The sequence below is a fragment of the Pseudophryne corroboree genome, chromosome 1, assembly GCF_028390025.1.
Source record: "Pseudophryne corroboree isolate aPseCor3 chromosome 1, aPseCor3.hap2, whole genome shotgun sequence".
Taxonomy (NCBI): domain Eukaryota; kingdom Metazoa; phylum Chordata; class Amphibia; order Anura; family Myobatrachidae; genus Pseudophryne; species Pseudophryne corroboree.
In genome coordinates this window covers 993,863,767-993,883,736 of record NC_086444.1, presented here as the reverse complement: position 1 = coordinate 993,883,736, position 19,970 = coordinate 993,863,767, and the positions used below count along the sequence as shown (strand labels likewise).

At 41.3% G+C, this 19,970-nt stretch overlaps 1 long non-coding RNA gene across 1 annotated transcript; it reads right to left on the bottom strand.

Annotated features, from left to right (window-relative positions):
• Nucleotides 1-800: 800 nt before the first annotated feature.
• LOC134981170 (uncharacterized) lies at nt 801-17,085 on the bottom strand. Its single transcript, XR_010190522.1, has 3 exons — nt 16,711-17,085; nt 4,633-4,683; nt 801-2,370 (listed from the first exon to the last, which is right to left on the bottom strand). It is a non-coding gene; the product is annotated as an uncharacterized LOC134981170 (long non-coding RNA).
• Nucleotides 17,086-19,970: the final 2,885 nt, after the last annotated feature.

Sequence of the window (19,970 nt, the reverse complement as noted above, 5' to 3'; positions counted from 1 at the left end):
ATGGATATAAAATAAAATTCTTCTAATACGAAGAATATGATGAGAGTTCCAGGCTTGCCCCAGCCTTAGGTACAAACAATTATATAAACCAAGAAAAATATCTATAGTAAAACAACTTTTGCTGCAGTTAAATATGGTAATGGATACTAAATAGGGAATAAATCAATGTAGGGAGTCCCAAAGAGAGGGTAGTCCCTAGTAGAAAAGGAGTATAGAGTCAACTAAAGTGCTTGAGACCATGTAGATTAGTAATTTTTGGTATAGCGTGAAGTATAAAACATAGCAACATCATGTACACGTCATATAATCACATAACACTCTCTGCAATTAGGTAAAGTAATATTGCCGGGATCCGGATTGAAAGTCGACAGTAACTAGGTCAACCACTATTGGTCGACAGTAACTAGGTCGACAGGGTGTCTAGGTCGACAGGGTCTTTAGGTCGACATGTTCTGGGTCGACAGGTCAAAAGGTCGACATGAGTTTTTCACAATTTATTTCTTTTTTTTTTTACCTTTTCATACTTAACGATCCACGTGGACTACGATTGGAACGGTAATCTGTGCTGAGCGGTAGCGGAGCGAAGGCACCATGCCCGAAGCATGGTGAGCGAACGCGGTGCACTAATTGGGGTTCCCGTCACTCTACGAAGAAAACTACACCAAAATAACATTAAAAACTCATGTCGACCTTTTGACCTGCCGACCTAGAACATGTCGACCTAAAGACCCTGTCGACCTAGTTACTGTCGACCAATAGTGGTCGACCTAGTTACTGTCGACTTTCAATACCACACCCATATTGCCGCAGTAACCATATGAATAGGTAACTAAAAAAACATAGGGAGTCCCAATACGGAACAATCCCCATCAAATTTGGGATATGGAGTAAGATCAGACACTTAATACCATCAATAATAATACACAGTGATATAATGTCCGGTAGACATTAGAGCAATTTTATATGAGGACCCTATGGGTGCTAGCAAAGATGTCAAGGAACAACGTCCTGGGTAAACAGCTTCTGCAAAGATTGTTTCTCATCTCTTTCAGCCAAATATGATTCAGCGTCAGAGGGAGTAGAGAAATCTTTAAAGGATGACCCAGAAAACACACGTAGGCGAGCAGGGTACATAAGGGCAAATTTGATTCCAGATTTCGCTAGGCTGGAGCAGATGGGGTTAAATTCTTTCCGTGCTCTCACCACCTCAGCCGAATAGTCCTGAAATATGTAAAGCTTGATGCCGTTCCAGTGTAAGTCTCTCTTGCGTCTGGACACCCACCAAATGGCATCTTTGTGAATGTAATTGAGTGAGCGAAAGATAAAAGCACGGGGTCTGCTAGCTGAGGTATCTCGCAAGGGGCCGATTCTATGTGCCCGTTCCACAACCATCCCTTCACATACATCTTGGATATCAAGTAGGTCAGGAAGGGTAGATTGTATAAACGTAAAAAGAGCAGGGCTCTTTAAGGATTCAGGGAGTCCCATTATCCGAAGGTTATTATGCCTCAAATGATTCTCAAGGTCATCAAGTTTGTTTAAAACCTGCAAATGTGCTTTTTGTAAAGTGGCAGCATGTGCCTTTAAATCAGTGACATCTTGAAACACTTCCCCAAAGCAGTGTTCATTCATCAGGACCCTCTTGGAAAGCTGTTTAATTTGGGACTTTATATCTTGAACAACCTGCGTGACTTTGGAAGCATGGGATTCCATAATGGGACTAATTGTGTCCTGTATAGCCTGCGCCATAGTGGAGTATGTTATAGGGCTTTCAAATGCCTGCATCTGTACATGTGAAGGCTGGGCTGTAGGGGCTGCAGTAGTAATATCTGTCTCCTGTGAATGGGGGAGATCAGAGCCTCTATCATTACTCACAAGCTGCGGCTGCTGGCGTGTCTGTGCTGGTGGCAGTGACCCGGCGGCCATATTGAAGTCCTCCCGCGATATTGGCAGGCACTGATGCAGCGGTTTTGCAGGGTCTGGGGCGGCCAAAAACGATCCATTCAGCAGGGGAAAGCATGCCACAGGGTCTGAGGTAGCTGCGCCGGGCAAGCTGGCGGGGGCTGCCACAGAGCTCATGCTGCTGCTGCTGAGTTCATCAGCACCAGAACCGGAAGTTCAAGAGTGGCTGTTTTGAAGACAGTGTATGAGTACACAGCTGGATTTAGGATTTTAAAAAACTGGGCTATGTGGGGCCTAGAATGCAAAATCAAGTGAGGGGTTGCTGCCATGTTTGGGGTGCCCTGCACGCATACATTACTATGCAGGAAACTGGAAGAAGGCAGCTTCCACGGCGTGAGGACAGATGTAAGGTGGAGACTTCTGGAGCTTGTTCTAAGCATGATTCCTGGTGATTTCTGCTTGTGGAATCTGTTGGGTAATCAGAGGACAAAAGTCTTTGCAGGTCAATGTGTGTTGCCAGGGCCCTCTGGACTGTGTGGTCTGTCTGCTGGCACAGGGTTTTTCAGCTGTCATGGTTTCTCCATAGTCCGTCCCCTATTAACTGACATGGCACCTCACTAGTTCCCCTCATACTGAGATTACACTATAACCCAGCCCCTCTGCTGGCATGTATCCCACCTGATTCCCCCCCCCCCCCTCCTCTGCTGACTTGGGGTCTCCACAGGCCTCTACCGCCTTTCATACCCTCCTTTCCACTGATGATAAGAAGTCTCCTTGGGACTCCATACCTCTCTGTTGACATTGTAACCCACAGTCAGCAGGAACCCTCTACTGACAGGTCATTACCCCCTCACTGCTAACATGGGGTCTACCTCAGGCTTACCACCCTGCTATGCTACTATCAAGTCTCCCCAAAATGCTATACCAATCTGCTTACATGGTGACCCCCCTGTCCTCCGGAACCCTCTACTGATATCACCCTACTTGACTGCTGACATGGCAGTCTCCTAACTATGAATTGGGGGTCCTACTGTGTATCTTTCAATCAATTGGGCCCTTCTGTGTAGCATGCTTTGAATTGGGTGCAACAGATGGACATTGAAGGGGGGAGTCTAAAGTGCATGTTTTGTGTTTTATAGAAGTTTTCATCAATTTTGGTTGAAAACTATGAACTGGCTCCGAGATTTTAGAAAATGTTGTTGAGCCCTGGTCTAATGGAGGCAGGCATGTGACTTAAATGTGACAGATGCACATAATTGTTTACTGTGAACAATGTCATATGGGGGAGATATAGAATACACTAGGGGCATTGCATTGACTACCAGTATCTTTAGGGAAGTGTTGCATCAAAAATGTGACCTATAAACCTAGAAAGTGTCCTCTTTGGTGATCAGGACCCTGCCTTAACAAAATCCAGACACTACATTTCTACTATTCATAGCTGCCACAGTACCTTTGTCTAAATTTGGTACCATTAAAACACCAATTTAAGACTGAAGGGGGCCAAACATAATGCTCAACTATTTACAGCTCTACAGGGGGTTTTTTAGGGAATGTCAGGGCTCACTACAAGGCCCACATGTCATGCTCAGACAGGTGGTTCCTAAAAAAAAAAGAACAGACTGGGGTAAATTTACTAAGATGGGAGTTCTGTTTACGATGGGATGTTGCCCATAGCAACCAATCAGATTCCAGGTATTATCTTCTAGAAGGCAACATCCCATCTTAAACCGAATGCCCATCTTAATAAATTTACCCCACTGAGTCCTCCTCATTCAATTCCTTATTCTAAATGAGTTGCAGTCCTTTGCTAAACAAAGTCTTATCTATAGCTTGCTAGCAGGGAACAATAGATTTGGCAGTACGGGCCTCTAAAGTCTGGATGATTCTTTTCCCAGAGTGGCCAAGTGGGTTATTCAGGCTAGTGCCAATTAATATGAAGGCACTGAATATGTACACACAAAAGAAAAGGTTCAAGATAAAAGGTCTATCCGATATCTCTAGGTCTAGTTTGAGGCAAAACTAAATTTCTGCCCAAAGGAAACAAAGTATAGGAGGTTTTCCATTTGGCTTCAGCCCACCCACCATAGACATCTTTGGTCTTTTCCACTATACTTTCCACCTGTTTCAGTGCTCTGTAATGGTGTTCGACCTCTAAATAGCCTCTTATGCCTTCACACGTTAAATGAAAGCAGTAGTTCCATTCTATGTTATTGTCACCCTCAGTAGAGTGCACTGCATAATAAACCAGGACACACATTAATCATTCAGGTCTAACTGTATACCCTGGCATACATAAATACATATCCATATACGAGCTAAAAATGAATTCTGACTCCTTCCCACACATCGAGATACCTCTTATTTCTGTCTGATGGCTTTCCTTCCAAGAAAGTGGTATGAATTCTATTTCACTGATGGTTCATCATCATGCGATACATTTAAGGTACAGATAAAGTTATTACAAAAAGAGAAGGCCTTACACAGAGGGTTCTTCCATGTTCCCCTACACTGCAGCCTATACAGATTCTATTGAGAGATGAATTTCTAAAATATTGGGGAGCATTCACTCAGAACCAGGCAGTGTGAGGCATGTGGTCCACAATGAAACAGTAGGCTCCTATCTGCTCAAGTTAAGGCCAGCTATGTTAGCCCTCAGTGCTTTAGTTCCCAGTCACCTATGGGAATTTGCAGATTAAATTTGTCAGGACAGCAACTACAGTTTCTTACCTGAACACTAGGATGGGAGGTCCTCATTCTCTGTCTCCGTGCACAAAAGCCCTAGGGATTAGAGAATATTTTATTCAAATGCTTAAATTAATATTTCATGCAATGGTTTAAAACTTCAGGTGTTCCTAGAAAATATATTTTGGCAACTCATTTCTAAAGCTCCAGTTTCCAGCTTTGTGTCCTAAGTGTGGCAATGCAGCACTTGAGAGAGATATATTGACTATCCCATGGGCAGACCTTAATCTCCCATATATCTTCTGCTGAAGATGTTGCACAAAATGAAAGCATTCTAGATATCTTTGTTAATCAAAGTGTGTTCCCTCGGGCCAAGAAGGATATGGTTCCCTCTAATCAGCCAGATGTGCAAAGAGCCCAACAGACTGCTTCCAGGTCACTGCAGATCTCTAGGAAAAGTTTTCCACAGTGCACATTGGGCTACCGACAGACTCAGGATTGTCATCTACTACAGTAGTCCTTATCGTTGTCTCTCTGAGGACATGCAAGGACCAGATATTCTGCAATGATTAGAGAGTAAAATGCATGGTATAGTAATGCTAATACAGCAAGACCATCTGCTCTCTGTCTGGCATTGGACTTTCAGGTTGCCAAATATGAAACCGCATCAGATACCATATACTCCATTGGTTCAGCTTTTGCCTGGTCATCAAGAATAACTGAATATATGATTAAAAATCGCTTACTAAGAGGAATTTTTCCTACCCAGCGCCATTAATCCTCTGTTCAAAGAATGTCCTTTTATTAAGAACCTTTTTAATATTACTAAATTTAGCTTTTGTGGCCAAGGATGCCGATCTAACCTTCATTTATATTACCGATCCAAAACATTCTCCTTTTGAAAATCATATAGTTTAGTTTGACAAGTCCAAGTCTTTGGTAACTTGCCATAGCTCATACTTGAAACTTACTGCTTCACTAAAAAAATAAGTTTCAGCCTGCCAAACCACCTACAGTTAAAAGCAGGGCTGATAGAAGATCATCATGGCACGGATACTGAGGGAAGTGACCAAATTTAGGGGGCGTGGCCTTGCCCAATTCCCCAAAAAAACTAAAAGCCGGTCATATGTTCCCCTCGGCAGCTGGCCTGGGCCACCCTCCAACAGGCCCCTGGTATATTAGTACCCTCCCCCTTTCTCTCTTTTGGCACCCCTGATTAGAGGAGGACTAGTTGCGCCTATGAAAAGATCTGGCATTGACGCTTCTCACTTTAAGGAACACTCCTTTGGGAATGCTGCCACCTCTAGTGCAGCAGCAAAAAGGTATGTCCCTACAATCCATAATGCACACCATTCACATTATTGTAGACCAACATATCTGCAAAAGATCAACTTTCTTCAGGCAACCACCAAGTATGTGGTTGTCTGTCCACCTGCTATTGTTAGATGGCAAACCTCCTGATAAACAGTAGTTTGCAAGAATCTATGACATGCAAACTTTCTTTGGGAATAGGATTGCCACCTAGCACCCTACAACTTGCTAGCATTGTGTGGAAAAAAGGGAATAACCCAAGGTTCTCGGGCGCTTTAGATATGGGGTGCTATGTCAAGCAGCAGCCGGAAAAAAATGGGAAGTCACTCCCACAATATGTAAACAAGAAAGCAAGGTAGGCTGCGCTGAATTAATGCATAAACAACAGTGATATCTGATAATTCAATATTTAATATTAAACATTAATATGAATAGAAATATATACCATTAATGGTGGTTACATAAACATTAAAAGATAAACATAATAAAATAAATAAAATCAGGGTTACCCATGTGCCAGGATAGTAAACAGTATTGGATTGAGGAAGTCCGTTCCAAATTCTTTCCCCTATTGATGTAAGTCCAGCAATTGCAAGGAGGTATGTATATATCCAAAGATTGTGGTTTTACCGCTAGAGGGTGTATAGCTCCAAGAAGGTAGACGGTGAGCTCCTCATGCAATGCGGTGGGATGTATATCCAAAAATTGTAGCTTTACCGCTAGAGGGTATGTTGCTCCAAGATGGTAGATAATGAGCTCCTCATGCACTACGGTGGAGAAGATTCAACAGTTCGGCCAGATTGCAAACGCCCTCCGATAGGGTCTTGTGCTGGAATGTAGTGGGGGATGGTCCGGACTTTCAATTAAAGTTTCCTGTCGTGGGTCCCTGTAGGCTGACGCGTTTCGCTGCACTGGGGTGGCAGCTTTTTCAAAGGTGTCCATGAGTAAAACATGTGGGGTTTATATACCCATTTCAATATGGTAGCTGATTAGCACCTGGAACTGGTGTTGCATAATTATCAGATAATAGACAAATAATAATACATATTTGTAAAGAAGACAGACCTACTTCTCTTGTGATGGAAAAAATATGAACATAATAACATTTTAAATCGTAAATAAAGACTTCTAAAAGATATCTAATTAGGACAGCTGGAAAAACCAGGAGGTGTACATAGGTTAGCAACCAATCAGAGACTTTGTTAGTACTAAGGTCGCTATGGGATCTTTCCACAGAGATTCTAATTGGATGGGGATAGTATAGAGGGAAACACTTGATTTTCCCTATCAGGGACATGTAGGCCAAAACCCGATCACGTGACCGCCGCCATGTCACGTGGTCGGATCTGAGGCCAATGCCGTGTCACATGGTCAGAACTATAACCAATGTATGAGCACTGAATGTTCCGATCACGTGACCCATATCGTATCACGTGATCGTATATGTTTATTACTAGTGTGAGGGCGGCCGCCGAGAGGGTTACTTCCGCCCTTCGGCTCAGCATCACTTCCGCTCTTAACATATGTATAGAGGAGACTAGGGAAACCAGACGCTGGATCACGTGACTTACATCGCGTCACGTGAGCGGCACTGTTCATCATCATTTTATGGGTAGACACTCGGAAGGTTGCTTCCGCCCTCAGCACGGCATCACTTCCGCCCTCAGCGTACATCTGAAAGGGAGGAAAGCTGAGGATAATGTTATAGCAGCACTTCCGCCCTCACTGCCAGGACTCCAGGTATCAGCCCTATATACTCCATAGGTATTAAATAGAGAGGGAAAGCACTTGACCATATATTCCAACAGTGTTGCATGGAATAGACATAAAGTAAGAAATGAGACCATATTTATATTAGGAGAAGCATTTTTTGGGAATATTATGCCTTCTGATGGATAAAGTACAGAGTATAGAATTCCCCTCCCTTTTTTTTTATTATTATATTTGTTGTGCCCCCCCCCTCATATAACCAAATATATAGAACAATAAAGGATACACATGGTAGAATTGCCACATTAACATGGTACTGCTGTTTTGTATTGAGAGTGAAAAGTAAAAAACATGGGAACAGTGAACATATAACATCAAGAATTGATATATCAAATTATAGAATTCAATTCAACCGCCTCGTTTAGACCTCCCGGGTAGATAGTACCCATCTTAAACATCCAATAGGCTTCTTGTTGGCAAAGCCTCTTATATCTATCGCCCCCTCTGCTTGTCACTGGAATATGTTCCACCCCAATAATTCTAAGGTTTTGGGTATTGCCATTATGAAAGTGTTGAGAGACACTATGTGACTCAAACCTCTTAATGATGTTCCTACGGTGTTCAAGGAACCTAATTTTTAATTTCCTTGTTGTGCGTCCCACATATTTGAGACCGCATTCACAGACGAGAATATAAATAACATAAGTAGAATTGCAATTAATAAAATGTTTTATTTCATACATCTCCTCATTACTCTCTATTTTAACATGTTTGATTTTATTGTCAATATGATTGCAGGTAATACATCTATTCGCTCCGCATTTAAAAAAAAAAACCTCTAGTTTCTGTTTGTAACCATGAGTGATTATGAGGTATTGTTTTTGATTCTGGCTTCAAAAAACTAGGTGCTAATCTATTTTTGAGGGATTTGTTCTTTCGAAAGACAAATATTGGTTCTATTGGTAGTAGGGGTGCTAGTAAATAGTCTTGTTTAAGAATTCCATGATTTTTCTTTATAATCTGTTTAATTTGGGGCAGTAATTAGTATAGGTAGAGATAAAGGCTAGTTGTCTATCTTCCACTGGCTCATCATTTCTATCTTTCTTCTGGGATAGCAGTGTGTCCCTATCCATCCTTTTGGTATCCTCAAATGCTTTTTTTAGGAGGGCTTTTGGATAGCCTCTCTGTTCAAAGGTTGCAAGCATCTCCAATGCTTGAGTTTCGAAGGATTCAAAATCAGAACAATTACGTCTGAGGCATATAAATTGGCCCCGAGGAATACTCTTCTTCCAGGGGGGGGGGGGGTAATGTGCGCTAGAGTAGTGTAGATATGCATTAGTGCCAATCTCTTTAGTGTAATTAGTGGTACATATCTTATCATTCGAAACTTGTAGTGATATGTCCAAGAAGTTCATACGGTGTGGATGATATTGATGAGTAAAAACCAAATCAAATGTGTTGTGATTAAGAGTATCAACAAAAAATTGTGCTGAAGGTGCATCCCCATCCCAAATAATAAACAAATCGTTAATGTATCAGCCATATAGGACCAGGTTCGCGCCCCAGTCTCCCCCCCAAATAAGATGGTCCTCCAACTCCCCCATATAGAGGTTGGCATAACTGGGCGCGAACCTGGTCCCCATGGCAGTACCCTTGACTTGAAGATAAAATGAATCAAGAAACAAAAAATAATTGTGACAAAGGATATATGAGATAGCATCTATAATAAATTTTTGATGTGCCACACTCAGGTCTCCATCTCGGATCAATCGATTAGAGCTGGTCTGTATACCTTTTTCATGAGGAATATTAGAGTATAAACTCTGTACGTCTAAAGTAAGAAATGCGTACATATCCTTCCATTTTACATCTTTAATCAGAGAAAGAAAATGAGTCGTATCTTTGATGTGGGACCTGAGTGTGGACACCCGAGGTTGTAGAAATTAATCAACGTAAAAGGATAAATTAGAGGTGAGGGAGTGGATACCAGAAATTATGGGGCGCCCAGGAGGTGTAGTGAGGGATTTGTGTATCTTGGGTAAGTGATAATAAACGGAGGTGACCGGATGTGGTGAGTATAAGAAATGATATTCCTCTTTAGATATTTCAGCATCTACACCATCTTCCAGAAGGGTCACAAGTTCCTGGAGGAAGCTTTGCGTAGGATCTCGAGTTAATTTTATATAAAAGTTATGATCATCTAGTTGTCTTGTTGCTTCTGATATATAATCAGTTTTGTTTTGTATAACAAGCCCACCCCCCTTGTCCGCCTCTTTAATAATAATTGTTTGATCTTTGATTAGATTATTCAGGGCTCTCTTGTCTTGAAAGATTAGATTTTCCCTTCTTTGGGTTGGTGTCAATATCTGTGCACATTCTTTTGAAATCATCTAAAGTCACTTTGTAGAAAGTTTCTAGGCTAGTGCCTTTTGATTTAATGGGGAAGAACTCTGATTTCTGTTAAAAGTTTTTCCTAGATATATCAAATAGTTTTTCTGTTTGAATATTAGTCAGAGTGTTACCACTTGCTAGCGTTGTCCAGAGTTGTTTTAGGAAATTAAAGACTTTATTATTGGCGTGCTAGGGAAGCATGAGAAGCAACATGCGTCAGCAGCTAGTGAAATCATGATTATTGATCTGTTTTACCATTTGGTTGTCCAAACTAAGATTAAGTTGACATCTGTTCTTTCACACTATATAGGCCAATAGTGGGCTGTTATGTTTTTATCATTTAACTTGAAAAGATTCAGTGTCCTCTTTCCTTCTATTTGAACCATTGTATTCTTCATTATCCAAGTATAGGCTTGGTATTGTTATCAGTAGGCTTCCGAAAAATCTTCCAGAGAGGTGGCTTAAGTGGTCACGTGACCATTAGCTCAGAGAGCAGATGCTCTGCCCTGACCTCCTTATGGGGATATGTGAAGTTAAATTATACCTACAAGGATGTCATTTTAAGGATGCGTTTAAACTTGATTTAGACTTTGGACTACTCTAGAATATTAAATTAAACAAGTTTCACAAACACAGCAGCTCAAGATCATTATGTGGCCTCTCTCACCTCTGTCATGAAAACATCAGGACCATGCATACTACCCCTCCGTCTGGGAACATCAGGACTGCCCCCGGGCCTACCTACCAAGGTGAACAGGGAACTGTGGGGGGAGAGGACCAGGCTCAGCAGGGACATTTCCATTGGACATAGCGTGCTCCATACACTCTCACGGCCACCCGTACTGCCTCCATGAGACCAGGACATTTATAATTTTATCAAAATAATGTTATCCCAGTTTTCTCCTTCTGCTGGTTACCTGCAAATGTGTCCCCCGCTGAGACTTGTTGGAGAAAGAGTGGTTTCTAAAAAAAAAATTATTATTATTGAGAGGCTTGCTTATCCACCCACCAGCTATTGCTATATGTCAGTTATATTCCCTAGAACAGTGGTTAATGGAATAGTTTGGGAAACACTGCCCTAGAACAAATAATATTATCAGGTCATAGATTTCTGCAAACTACTGTTTCTTTTGGGTGACTTAGGGCCATATGCAATCGCGGTCGAATTGCCGCAAATGTCGAAAAATGGGGCATTTTCGACAAAAAAAACCTGTCGAATTGGATTCGACAATGCAATACAGTACTTTTCGTCAAAAAACCTGCCGTTTCAGATTCGACTTTTTGCAAGTCGACATTTTTCAAATTCGACATGTCTGCAATTGTCAAAATGCAGCTTTTCGACAAAAGTATATTCAATTGAAGAATGTCAATTCGACAACAGTGCTTTTCGACAGTCATTTCGTCAATTTCATTCCGCCTCATTTTGCTGTCGTGATCTAATAAAAAAAATTAAAAACATGTTTTTTTTGTGTTTTTTTGATTGCTAATAGCATATCTATTTATATTAGAAGGGATTATCTACTTGGTTTGTCTATTTAGGAGCCACAAGTATTATTTAATATATTTTTTTAAATATATATATTTTTTTTTTTACGGACTAAAATAATATGGAGAGATCAGTGCATGTTTTTCAGTGGGAAGGGGTGGGAATGGGTTAAAATTTCACTGCTGTCAAAGAGGGTCCCTTCAGCCAATCAGGGAGCGCCACGTCGTGGCACTCTCCTGATTGGCTGTGCGTGTCTGAGCTGTCAGGCGGCACACTCGCGATACACTGTAGCACATAGGCGCTCCATTGTATCCAATGTGGGAACTTTGCGGTCAGCGGTTGACCGCGAGTAACCTCAACCGCTGACCGCAAAGTTGTTAAAATACGGGGGGATCCCATGTCATTTTTTCCCCGTATTTTTACAACCAGGACCGGCTCAAAGAGCCCGAGGCTGGTTATGCTTAGGAGGGGGGACCCCACGCAATTTTTTTTAGGTTTTTTTTTTTACAACTTTTGTACCATCCATGAAGTCAAATCCAGGACGCACATTATCGTCAATTGGTCCGTTTTTCGACAGCGGGACTGTCAAATCCATTTTTTATTGAATATGTCGAATTCGGGTCCCGGCGGCCGGGATTCGACTGTCGAATTGTGTCGAATCCAAAAACGGTCGAATTCCATATACCCCTTAATAGTAATATTCTGATTGCACATGCACACAAATTGCAACTATATTTTCAGTTGTACATGTGACATTTGCACCCCTTTGTGCTTAGAGCGGCTGCTCAGTAGCTTTCATGTGCCAGTGTAGTACAGAAAGCAAGTCTCTTTTGAGATACAGTATGTCCAATTGAACAGCAATGGTATCTTAATTTTGCAGCTAAACTACAAATAATAATAATAATGTTATTTATTTAGCACTTTTCTCCTAATAGGACTCAAAGTGCTTTACAATTGTTGTTACAGCTTAAAACACAAAACAAGCTTAACAGTAGATATCAGTGAGATGATTGAGTAAATAGGTAATCCTTAAGTGTATTTTGAAGGATTCTAGAGTAGAGGCTTCTTGCACTATGCGAGGAAGAGAGTTCCATAGAGTCAGTGCCACAAAGCTGAAAGTTCGACCCCGAGATGATTTCAGGGAGATTCTAGGTAATGTTAGTAGTCCTTCATCTACAGATCGCAGTAATCAAGTGGGACAGTAAGGAATCAGAAGCTGCTTCAAGTTACTTGGGCCCTGGTCATGTAGGGCTTTGAAAGTAAGCCAATCTTGAAAACGATTCACCATTTTACAGGTAGCCAGTGAAGGTAGTAGAGAATGGGTGTTATGTGGCTGGAACAGGGCTGGTTGCTTAATAGTCTGACAGCTGCATTTTGTACCATCTGCAAGTGGTGCAATTCTTTTGCAGGGAGTCCAAAATAGAGGGCATTGCAGTAGTCTAAGCGTGATGATACAAATGGATGTATGACTTTAGGCAGATCTTCTGAGGGAATTAAGTGCTTGATTCTGGCTATGTTCCTCAGATGAAAAGAACGAGGATTTGATTGTGGCTGACACCTGGGGCCAAATGTAATAGAGTTTCAGAAAGTGAGAGATTTGGTAAGGTTTTTGCAGGTTTTTTTTTAAAGTGGCAATAATTTACACTGCAAAACCAGATCATTGCAGTGTAAATGATTGCCACTTTAAAAAAAAAATGCAAAACCTTACCAAATCTATGTGACATGTGCAGAGAGAGTTAGATTTGGGTGGGTTATTTTGTTTCTGTGCAGGGTAAATACTGGCTGCTTTATTTTTACACTACAATTTAGATTTCAGTTTGAACACGTCCCATCCAAATCTAACTTTCTCTGCACATGTTATATCTCCCCACCCCCTGCAGTGCACATGGTTTTGCCCATCATTAGCTAACAAATTTGCTGCTGTGATCAGGTCTGAATTAGGCCCCCTATGTCTTCTCCTGAATCCTGACTGGAATGGGTCATAAATGTCATGGGTTGACAGGTGGGCTTCTAGTTGAGTTGCAACCATTTTCTCAATAACGTTTCCTGGAAAAGGAAGGTTTGATACTAGCATGTAGTTGGTCATGCAGTCAGGGTCTAAAGTAGATTTTTTACGAAATGATCTGACTATTGTTTTCTTTAGTGGTTCAGGAAAAATACCTGTTTGCAAAGAGCATTGAACTATTTTGCAAATAAAGTGCCATAAATGTTTATACAGAAGATGATGCTGCATATTTGCTTTAGACACATCTGTGTTTTAGATTTAATGTTGTCCCTTAGCTTAACATGCATGTAACTTTTTTTTAAATAAAAAACAAACTTGGAAACACAAACAAAATGCCCATATTCATATTTGTACATGTGAATATGGGCATTTTATAGGTTTATATCTAAATTACCCCCATGGTGTGCAATATGTTTCAGTACCTTCCGGACATGGCAACCTTTTCAAATGTTTGAATATTCCATTATTGGAACAACCTATATTTTAGACTTCCAACGTTTAAAATGCTGCATTTTTACTTTTAACTTTTATTGCGTTCCATGCTGAATTAGGCCTTAAGTTGTCTGCTTATCCACAAACTAATGGACTACTGAAGGGATGAATTAATCACTTGAACAATATTTAAGGTGTTACATCTCTGAATTCATGACAATCTCCTGTGAGGTAAATTTGCTTATATTTCACTGAATTCATCCTTGGATAGTCTTTGTTTCTCTGTATTTATGGGCTACACCCCACATTTGCATAATCTTCCAATGTCATTATATCAAATCGTCCTGGGATCAGAAAATGTCTTGCTATCTAAAAAGACTCTGAAGTAAAGTGTGTCTTTCCTTGAAACATGGTGCGTCTCATTCAAATTAGTTTAAATTTACAAGGTTGTTGATAATTATCCTTAATGATGGATATATGGTATAACTGTCTACCAACATTTCATTTGTGTTTATTGGAACTAGCTCATGTTTCTAAAATATTTTTAGGAGACAGCCAGTTAGATGTGCTCCAGTGGTGTCATTGAATGGCATACTGAATATGTGGATGAAAAACTTCCTGGATTCCAAATGGGTGCAACATAAACTTAGCTATTTGTTCATTGGAAAGGATATGGACTAGAGGAAAGATCATGAGCTCTATGCTAATTCCTTAAGGCAGAGGTTCCCAAACTCGATCATCATGGCACCCTAGCAGTCCAGCTTTTAAGGATATCCATGGTTGAGCACAGATGGTTAAATCAAAACCTGGATCATTAGGGTACCTTGAGGATTGAGGGACAGATGTATTAACCACTTAACTCAGTGGTTACCAAACTTTTTTGAATCATGGCGCCCAAGAGTATTAGAATTTTTTTCACGGCACACCTAGGCCAAAAATTTCTTATTGAGAAATTTAGAAAGAAATATTAAATTAAGTAGATTGTGTTTATATGTCATCCTTAGGCTCAATTGTGTGGTGAGGGACAAGATTTGCTTCTGTTTGTCCCCATATTTTATGACTGACAGCTACTAGCACTAGGGCTAGATGCAACATCGCTTAGAGAGTGATAAAATGGGCAGTGAAAAAGTACCAGCCAATCATGTCCTAACTGCCATATCACAGGCCCTGTTTGAATAATGGCAGGTAGGAGCTGATTGGCTGGTACTTTTTCACTCTCCATTTTATCACTTTCCAAGCGATGATGCATCTGGCCCATAGTTTTTCTTATTATATTGACCATAAATAATTTCAATTGGTCCTGAAGCACCAATCCAAGGCACCTCTGCAAGTGTCCCGAGGCACCCCAGGGAGCCACGGCACACAGTTTGGGACTTAACTGATGATTTTTTCCCAAAAAAAAAATGCTTCGAAATTGCCGGGGATTTTTATTAGTGATCTATAATTAAAAAATATACAAACACAGGCACACAGAGTTACCAACCAAATAATGAAAGGGCATACCTGCGTCTGTGTATGAATATTATATCGGGCGCAATAGTAAATATCTTTATTTATTATCCAAATACAAATTATCTTGCTTACATAAAATTCCTAATTACTATGCTGGTCACCAAAAGATTATAAAAACTAGGGGGGTCATTCTGAGTTGTTCGCTCGTTGACTATTTTCGCTATACTGCGATTAGTCGCTTACTGCGCATGCGCAAGGTTCGTAGAGCGCATGCGCTTAGTTATTTTACACAAAAGTTAGGTATTTTACTCACGGCATAACAAAGCTTTTTAATCGATCTGCTGATTGGTGAGTGATTGACAGGAAGTGGGTGTTTCTGGGCGGAAACTGACCGTTTTCTGGGAGTGTGCGGAAAAACGCAGGCGTTTCAGGGAAAGACGCGGGAGTGGCTGGAGAAACGGGGGAGTGTCTGGCCGAACGCTGGGTGTGTTTGGGACGTCAAATCAGGAACGAAACTGAATGAACTGATCGCAATGTAGGAGTAAGTCTCGAGCTACTCAGAAACTGCTAAGAATTTTCTATTCGCAATTCTGCTAATCTTTCGTTCACAATTCTGCTATGCTAAGATACACTCCCAGAGGGCGGCAGCTTAGCGTGTGCAATGCTGCTAAAAACAGCTAGCGAGCGAACAACTCGGAATGAGGGCCTAGATGCAGCTCCCACTTTAGTAGTCTGAAGTTATACTAAAATTATATCACAGATACACATATATAAGAGAGTGCATAAAGTTTTAAACAAATTTACTGCACATTAAAAACTATAAAAATATTCTTTATGCCATTAACATATGCATATTAGCACTATAGAGCTATTGAAACACTATGATTTAATAATTGCTACAATCTTGCTACAAAAGAGATAGCAATTCATGGGTAAACATAACAGTCCATAATATTATATATGTTACCAGCTGCCATTTATGTAACTAGTTTGGCTTCAGAATCCTTTTGTTTCCACCTATGTGGCTGTTATTTTAATTAATGTCCAGCTCTGATGTATTCTGGATAATTATCCACGCAAAAGCTGATAATTAAATGCAGACCACTTAGGCTAGTGAACTGTGACTTATGTCCAAACAAGGATGTTAGATGCTGCAGCCATATACTTTCTTTATCCGGTTTTATTAAACAGACTGTGATCCTATTATTGTAGACACTTAGCAGCGGCTGACTTAATTTAGTGTGTTGCTTTGGCTTCTCTCATCTGCTGACACACTGAAGTGTAGAGTGTCTAACAAACAGGTAGCAGCTAAGTCAATTAGAGAACTGTGTCTCACCTCACCGTGGCCAGAATAGTGATACTCTCACCGGTGGAGCGCGGCGCCCAGCTACGGCAGCGTGCCGCTGAACTTCTCCTCGCTGGAGCCGCTTAGCTTCTCCTCACCGGAGCTGATGTTAATGAGGCTTTCACACCACGGCCAGGATCAGTGGTACTTTTTCACACAGAGAATGGCACCCGGCTGCAGCAGCGCGCCGCTTAGCTTTTCCTCGCTGGAGCGGCTTGATTTTGCCTCACCGGGGCAGATGTGTGATGAACAAACTGCAGCAGATAGGTCTAGCCAAAAGTCCAGAATGAATGAGTGTTCCAAAGCACTAATGCAGAGTGCCCTTAACGCGTTTCTCCGTTGTATTCTTTTAACGGTTTCATCAGAATATAGCCACCTGTGCTTAACACACTTCTATTTAAACTGAGTCTCCTCCAATTGATTGTTTTCATTCATTATAAGAGACAGGTGTGCTCCAGGTGTTATATGCATATATACATTTTGTGGCCAGCTGAGTAACCTCTATATCAATGCATCATGGGAACCATATCCCTCATAATTATAATATATATTCTAATACACTGTATATATAATACAAATTATCACAGGATAAAAATTAAAACATGAATAAAAATGGCAACACGTGAGTAGAGAATTGTCACAATTACACCAATGCAGGAGATAAGTGGATATAGAATATACTATCAAGCTAGACATGACAGGCATAGTCTAATGGGTAGAGCTACTGACTTGCTGTCTATTTCTCTGGCTTCAAATCCCACTCTATACTCATTTTAGCCTGTCTATTAAAAAATATTATTTTGTTATATTATCAATTATTTATAATATCCAACATCTATCATAATCAAGAAAATGCCCTTCTATCATAGTCCGACCCAAGAAAAAACAACAATAGATCCTAGAATATTTAAAAACACTACTTGGGAAAATATTTAAAGAGACAATATTTAGAAAAAAACAGCAATATTTTACCATTTTAAATTCGGATCTCATATATTATTAATTTCTATATTATCATTGAGACCCAAAGGAGATAATGAGCCCAAAGAAAAAATTCAAAATGCCTCCCTTTTGCAAAGACGATTGAACCTATCTCCACCCCTGGCTGTGGTGGGTGTAAGCTCAATGCCCTGTATCACCAAACCATCCATACTTGCCTACATTTGATGTGTGTAGACAAACTGTGTGTTCTTACACCCTTCATTACATTCTGTCTGTGTTCTAGGAACCTTGAATTTAACTTTCAAATAGTTTGTCCTACATATTGGATGCCACACGTGCAGGTTATCAAGTAGATCACATATGTGGCATTACAATCAATATGACCCTTAATTTAAAAATCAGTGCCATAGGTAGTGGAATGATAAACGAGTTTTATGGTAAGAACTTACCTTTGTTAAAACTCTTTCTGCGGGGTACACTGGGCTCCACAAGGAATGGACAATGGGGTGTAGAGTTGGATCTTGATCCAAGGCACCAACAGGCTCAAAGCTTTGACTGTTCCCAGAATGCATAGCACCGCCTCCTATATCACCCCGCCTCCCTGCACAGGATCTCAGTTTTTAGTCAACCAGTCCAATGCAGTAGCAGGAAAAGAGACGACAATGGTTAGTAGCCACAACACCGCATTCTCACGACAGGAGACGTGTCAGCGGCTAATGCCATACCAACCCAAAGAAGCTAAGTGCGTCAGGGTGGGCGCCTTGTGGAGCCCAGTGTACCTCACAGAAAGAGTTTTAACAAAGTTAAGTTCTTACCATAAAACTCATTTTCTGCTGCGGGGTACACTGGACTCCACAAGGAATGGACAATGGGGATGTCCTAAAGCAGTTCCTTATGGGAGGGGACGCACTGTAGCAGGCACAAGAACCCAGCGTCCAAAGGAAGCATCCTGGGAAGCGGCAGTATCAAAGGCATAGAACCTTATGAACATGTTCACAGAGGACCACGTAGCCGCCTTGCACAATTGTTCAAGGGTCGCACCATGTTGGGCCGCCCAAGAAGGTCCAACAGACTGAGTAGAATGGGCCTTAATGTGATCAGGAGCAGAGAGACCAGCATTCACATAAGCATGTGCAATCACCATTCTAATCCATCTGGCCAGAGTTTGCTTGTGAGCAGGCCAGCCCCGTTTGTGAAACCCAGTGGCGTGCGGTGAGGTCAGTGGCTGGTGAGGCACTGCAGCCATAATGTACGCTGAGGCCCACCGATGACCCCTACCACCGCTGAGCTGACGTCTGCTACCGCCCCACAAGCCAATACCCACTGCTGCTGCTGCTAATTGCTGCTGCCAATGCCAATCTACTACAAAATCGCCGCCATCAACGGTCCTGGCCCCCCTGCCGCTAATTTGAATCTCAGTCCGATGCAGCCACTGCCAAACTTGTGATGAGCAGGCGGCTAATATATTGTAAATTTTGTAAAATAAATAAATATTAAGGGGGAGGGTGATGCCAGGGAGAGGGTGACAGAGGGAAGGTGACACTGACAGCATTGGGAGACAGGGAGAGGGTGACGCCAGGGAGAGGATGACAGCAGTGAGTGACAGAGTGAAGGTGACACTGACAGCATTGGGTACCAGGGAGAGGGTGACAGAAGTGGGTGCCAGGGAGAGGGTGATGCTGTGGAGAGGATGACACTAGGTGTAGCACAATATAAAATACAACATAAACAGTACAGCCCGGGGTCCGTGTAACAGCACGGGTGAGCTTACACAATGTCACACTGAAAATATACTTTTTGGGGGGCACGCTTGAAAATATCCACAGGAATGTAAATGCACACATTTTTTTCTGGTCCCGCTCTTATCAGCGATCATGGAGGGCACACGGCAATGCTTTTTAGTATCAGGGTGACCCGTTCCCCCTAACGCAGACAGCAGAAGGGACCCTCTATCACTATATACTGTACTACACTCTCGGTAATTTACCTCACATATTAGCTCAATATTTTTTCCTATTTTTCAGCACTCTCTCATTGGCGAATTTGTTGTAGTCTCCCTGCACTGTCCTTTGGCATCAGGGTTATGATCAGCATCTAACACCAACAGCAGAAGTGTTCTTTCTGTCTTATTTTTTTTATTTACAGTAAATTATGTATTCCTGTTTTAACTGGAAATACCTGTGCAAATAACTATGTTACTGCACAATCTGCTGAATCAAATTGTATCAATCGCTTTCTTTAACAAAAAATTCTAACAATGTGGCAATCGTAAAATAACAGTGTTGCCACCACTTACATTAGTTGGTGAA